The 6,000-nt window shown below is 50.0% G+C and overlaps 1 protein-coding gene across 4 annotated transcripts in view; it reads left to right on the top strand.

The window, feature by feature from the left end:
- The window catches only part of PAX5 (paired box 5), a 196,863-nt gene that overhangs the window by 62,541 nt on the left and 128,322 nt on the right, over window positions 1-6,000 (top strand). The gene's annotated exons all lie outside the window — the stretch shown is intronic.

Genomic DNA, 6,000 nt, shown 5'->3' with positions numbered 1-6,000 from the left:
TTTGAGACTGAATCTCACTCTATTGCCCAGGCTGGAGTGCAATGGTGCAATCTTGGCTCACTGAAACCTCCATCTCCCAGGTTCAAGCGATTCTTGTGCCTCAGCCTCCTGAGTAGCTGAAATTATAGGCACCCGCTACCACGCCCAGCTAATTTTTGTATTTTTAGTAGAGTTGGGGTTTTACCATGTTGGCCAGTCTGGTCTCGATCTCCTGACCTCAAGTGATTTGCCTGTGTTGGTCTCCCAAAGTGCTGGGATTACAGGCATTAGCCACTGTGCCCTGCCTGTTTTCATAGTTTCAAACAGCTTAAGAGTAAATATATCCCTGTGAAGAAAAAAGAGATTTATTCCTGTCTCTGACTTTTCCCCAGAACACCCACCACCCACAATCAACAGGCCTCTCCTCGCATGAGTGTTCATTCAAGGGAATGGGGTCCCCTTGGTTGGCTCAGGCAGTCTCTTAGGGGTGGGATGGATCATGGGCATAACAGTCCCCTATAAAGACTGCACAACAACCAAAATGGGAAAATAAGTCAATGCTCATTTAATACTACTTAGCAGACAAAATCTAGGTGGATTTTGGTGGAGAAAGGGATTAGAAATGACCAACTCAGCTTCCTTAGCTTACCATTGGGGCCTCTGAGACCCAGAGAGGGAAAGGAACTTGCCTGGGCCCACACAGCAAGTAAGGGCAGAGCTGGGGCTAGAACCCAGGTCTGCTGGCTCCCAACCCTTTTCCCATTGGGCCCTGCCACTGCCCTGCCATGCTGAGGAGCAGCTGTGGGGATAAAGGAAGCTGTGTAAGGGCTCTGGCTTTGGCCTGGGCTCTGCAGAGAAACTGGATTCTGAGAAAGGCTCTAGCCACCTTTCCTGGGGCTCCTCAGCCTCCAGCTGGGGTTACAGCCCAAAAGCCATGATGCTAGAAGGGATTTCAGAGATTCCTGTTGGTTTTTATTTTTTTCCTCCTGGTGAGCATCTGCAGACATAAAGCGCATGATGATTTTTAAAGAAACAAACGAGAACCCTCCAAGAAAAATGCAAAACCCCTGAATCTGCTGTGCTCTGAAGAAAATGCAATGGGTTTATGATCTTTTAAGACACACAGGAGACAGCCTTCTCTTGACAGATGGGAATCTGAGGCTATTTTGCTTCCTCCCTTTTTGCGTGACCAGACCCGATTGTGTAAAGCTTTTAGCTTCAAAGCTGGGTTGTGAATAACATTGGTTTAACCTGAAATTTAAAGCCAGCATTTCTTTGCTCCCCGAGACGGGGCTTCCTGCCCCTTGCTCCCCTGAAGCTAGCTTCCAGAATGTTAATTCTACGAGCCATGGTTGACTAAGCCCAGCACTAGGTCTATTACATATTATTTGATTTGGAGTAGAAAAAAAAGATTTAAAGATACCATGCCCCCGTATACCTTTGTACTTTTGCCCGTGTCTGTCCATGTATTTAAGCATACCATTCACATTGTGAGTTCAGACTTTTCTCCCTGGAATAAAATGGGTCTGAGCATTTCTGTAGCCTGCCTCCAAGACCACATTCTCCAATTAAGTCAGACAGCAACCTCTTCACGGTGCCGGTGAGAAATGCTACGGAAGCTTACACCGGAGGCCTGGAGGTTCAGACCTGCCCTTGTACGGGGGCTGATTTTGGTATTCATTTTTGTAGCTGTCTCTGAGCATATCTTTTTGTTGGCTCATTCTCACTGAGTACCCTCTGTGGCAACACCAGCGGCAGGACAGAGGGTCCCTGACCTCCTAGGACCATGCGCTTTTTCAGTCAGAGTGCTTGTCTTGGTTGATACTTGCACCGTTTCTGGTGTGATTATTTTTCAGTTGCTGTTTGCCACCTCCTCTGGACATGACTCCATGAAGACAAGGGCTGGGTCAGCTTTTTCCTGTCACTGTGTCCCTGGCATTAGCACTCACTAAGCTTGGTGGAGGAAAGAATGATGAATGAGGTCAGAGGGAGGGATCCTGGCATTTTCAGACCAGATATGCAGAGTGATGGTGCTTGTCACACTTGTCACAGGTATTAGCAATTCGTTCATTGATTCCACAGATATCCCCTTTGGAGGAGAGAGAGATGAATTACCTCCCACCTTTTCCCGAAGGTAGCTCATAGCACAGCGTGGACGTGAAGGCCCCAGGGGACGTGGCTCCTAAGATAGGAAAGTGGCCAGGGTCCTAAGAACATGAGCTGGAGGACCCGCTGGGGCATGAAGGAAGGCTTCCTGGAGGAGGAGGCATGTGTGCTCTCTGGCTGTGTCTGTCTGGAAAATGATGCCTGTGTCCATGGGGAATGGTTTCCATTCCATATGGGTACAGCGGATCACCTGTGGCTGAACAGGCCAGTCACCGCATTGCCTTCAAACACCCACAAATGCAAGCTCCTATCTCAGCTGGCCCCTAGTTTCTGCCAAAAGCGGAGCCTTGGGAGCAGAGTTTAGAAAGCAGGGCCTGTCCTTAAGGAACAAGTGATTTGGGCCCTGGGACTGAGAAATGTGGCGGGCACGTGTCTCTCCAGCCCTTCTCATAGCTCCTCAGATCCTCCCTCTGGCCTCGGGGGTTGTCTGGCTGGATCCCTCCTAGCCTCTCCATATTCTCCTGGGGCCTCTTCCCTCTCTCCCTTTGTTCCTTTCATCCCCTTCTCTCAGGGTCTTTGTACGTAGGTGTCCCCTCTGTCTGGCACCCTCTCTGCCCCGTCTCCCTGCTCACTCCTCACTTTCCTGGCAGTTTCTCTTGGAGACTTCCCTGACTCCTGACTCCTCCCACACCAGTCTGCTCCCCTCCCCATTCTACATGGTCACAGGGGTATATTTTTATGCTCTCTTTTCTCCTTAGCATCAGTCACAGTTTGTAATCCTATGTTCATTCGTGTGATCCCTTAAGTGGGCTGCCCTCTCTAGAGAGAAAGGCTTGTCTTGGTCAGCACTATATCCCTGGTTTTTGTCTATTTTTAAAATGTATTTACTTAAAAAAATATTGCCTGGTACAGAGTAAATATTTTATCAAAATTTGTTAAACCAGTGAATAACTGATTACGTGTTTTGGAGTGTCCGAAGACTTCTTAAGGAAATGACAGACACTGTTGTCTTTATTTCCCTGCTGTTGGGACGAGGGCAATCTCGGGTCAGGGTGAATGCCCGGGAGGCGGGCTCTGCCCAACTCGCAGCCCGCCGAGGGCAGTCCACCTGCCTTGGCCTCCCAGGTGCTGGAATTACAGGCATGAGCCACTGCGCCTGGCAGCCTGGATATCCTTACAGGCTCAGCTGACAGGAACTGTGGCTGACTCTCAAAGAACCAGAGCAGGACGCAGCCATTCCACTTCCAGGAGATTCTGTAGAGAGGGACGCGGGTCCAGCGAGGCTGCCTATGCTCAGAGTCTGTGTGGTATCCTCAGGGAGAGGGTCTCCCAACGCCCCTGTGTGTGCCCTTGAGGGCCTGTGTGCCCAGAGCCTTTATGCTGTGCTGGGCTCTACTGGGTAACCAGACAGTGACCTTGCCCACAGGGGCCCTCAGTCAAGCCGCCCTCTCTGAGCTTTGGGCTCTGAGCTGTGGAAAGAGCCTGGCCCATGAGTCGCATGGGAGAGGGATCAAGCCTGAGGAGGTCTCTGGTAGGATGGCCTGGCTGGCAGGGAGAAGTCCCCTAGAGGGGCAGAGTTGAGGGGGTCTGATGGAGAATTCTGGGTGGGTGGGAGGAGCTGGGCACTGCCTGGCTGGGGACAGAGTGAGGCCTCGGCGGGAGTCCATAGGAGGTGACTGACAGGAAGGAGGTGTCACTGAGTTTCGGGCCTGGCTGGCGGGGTCAGGGCTGGGAAGTATAACTGAAGCCGGTGGAGGGAGAAGTCCTTTGAAAGTGGATGTGCCCCTTCTGATGGGGAGGAACTTGGCGGTGGACTGGGGACCAAGGCCAGCATCATGCTTTAGCAGGAGTGGCTGGGACCAGGAGGACTGGCAGAGCAACAGCTGAGTAGGGAAAAACTGATCCGTCTTTCCTGGTGTACGTGTGTGTGCGTGTGCGTGCGTGTGTGTGTGTGTGTAGGCATAGAACATTTGAGAAAAGGCCATTTGGTGGGTGCTGACCAATGGAAGAACACTGCTGGGCAGACAGACTGGACAGTGAGCTCCCATACCTGCTAGGCCTGGTGACCTTGTGGGAATGGTCCCCATGGGGATGGGCCATGATGGGAGAAGGTTCTCTAGGATAATGTCCTGTCGGCAGGACCAGGCACCTGTCTTGTGGAAGGCCAGGGTCACAGACTGCCAGAGGAGGAGCACGTTGGGGAATGTTCAGGCTGGGGAATGTTGGTCAAATAGACCAACTTCTGCCTTGGCCCACATGTAGGGGATTTTGATCACTCAGGCTGTGGCCCAGCCTACAGTATCCTCTTGGGTCAAAATTGGTGGGGGATCCATTTTCTCAGAGGGCTCATGAGCTGCCTCTGAAGGCCTGTCCTGTAGAGTATGCTGGGTCCTCTGAGCCTGTTGGCTTCCACCCAGGATCTGAAAGTCAACACTCAAAGCTGCTATCTTTATTCAAATGTCAGCCACTGTGCTGCTGTTGTCCTCAGATAAGTACAGTTGAGGAAGCAGTGACTTTTGGCTGAGTCTTGGTGACGCCACATCCTTAGTCTGGCCTCGTTCCTCACATGAATGGGTGCTTGACATGACAGATGAAGTCTAGTCCAGGGCAGCCGTGTGCTGTGGGGGCAGGGGTCAGACAAGGCCTTAGTAAGGGCGACTTTTAGCATGAGAGCAGATCCATGCTGGTTTCCCCAGGGCTTTCCAACTGCAAAGGCAGACGCCCCACCTCTGGGCCTGGGTTTCAAGAGTGCCTCTGGTCAGCCTTGTGAGAGCAGTGTGGTCCCAGAGAGCCCTGGCCAATGATGTGCCCCCAGAGGCCATTTTCTTGCTAGAAACCGTTTGCCCTCCATACTTGATTTTTTTTTTTTGAACAGTTCAAGCTTGAGACTCACAGAAGATAGTTCATCCGTTTGTTTCTTTATTGATAATTCATAATGTTTCCTTTGACATGTAAGCATCTTCACCAGAGACTGTTACAGTGTGAATAGTGAACAATACAGAACACAGAGGGAATTAATCTTACACTTACTTAATTTACATTTTGGAATAGGCAGTACATTTCAACTTTTGAAACCAAACCAAACCAAAGAAAAACATGCCGTGGAAAGTCTCTCCCTGCTCACCTCCACTCACTCACTTCCTTCCTCCCCGAATGAGTGACCAGGAAAAATTTTCCTCATTTACCTTTGGAGAGATACATACTGCACATAGTCTTATTTTCTTCTTCTTTTACACAAAAGGCTGTATATGATACATGCTGTGTTGTACCTTGTTTTTTACTTCTTACATAATAGTATATCTTGAAGATCTTTTCCTATCAGTTCACAGAAGGAATCTTATTCTTTTTTTTTTTTTTTTTGAGACGGAGTTTCGCTCTTGTTACCCAGGCTGGAGTGCAATGGCACGATCTCGGCTCACCGCAACCTCTGCCTCCTGGGTTCAGGCAATTCTTCTGCCTCAGCCTCCTGAGTAGCTGGGATTACAGGCACGTGCCACCATGCCCAGCTAATTTTTTGTATTTTTAGTAGAGACGGGGTTTCACCATGTTGACCAGGATGGTCTCGATCTCTTGACCTCGTGATCCACCCGCCTCGGCCTCCCAAAGTGCTGGGATTACAGGCGTGAGCCACCGTGCCCGGCCCAGGAATCTTATTCTTTTCTGCTGCTGCAGTTTTCTGTTATGCAAGTATGCCTGGCTTAGTTAACCAACCCCCCACAAATAAACTCTTGAGTTGTTTCCAGCCTTTTGCTACAAGAACCTTGAACCTACATCACTTCTCATATGTGTAAGTTGAGCTGTAAAATAAATTCCCGGAAGTACAATCGCTATATCAAAGGGAATGTGCATTTGTGGTTTTGATAGATTTGCTGACTTGTCCAGCACAGGTGTGTTACCACTCTGCCAGAATTGTAT

Source organism: Cebus imitator, unplaced genomic scaffold, assembly GCF_001604975.1.
Source record: "Cebus imitator isolate Cc_AM_T3 unplaced genomic scaffold, Cebus_imitator-1.0 Scaffold149, whole genome shotgun sequence".
Classification (NCBI taxonomy): domain Eukaryota; kingdom Metazoa; phylum Chordata; class Mammalia; order Primates; family Cebidae; genus Cebus; species Cebus imitator.
Note: the sequence above shows the minus strand (reverse complement) of the source record. Positions and strands in the feature narration are given on the sequence as shown.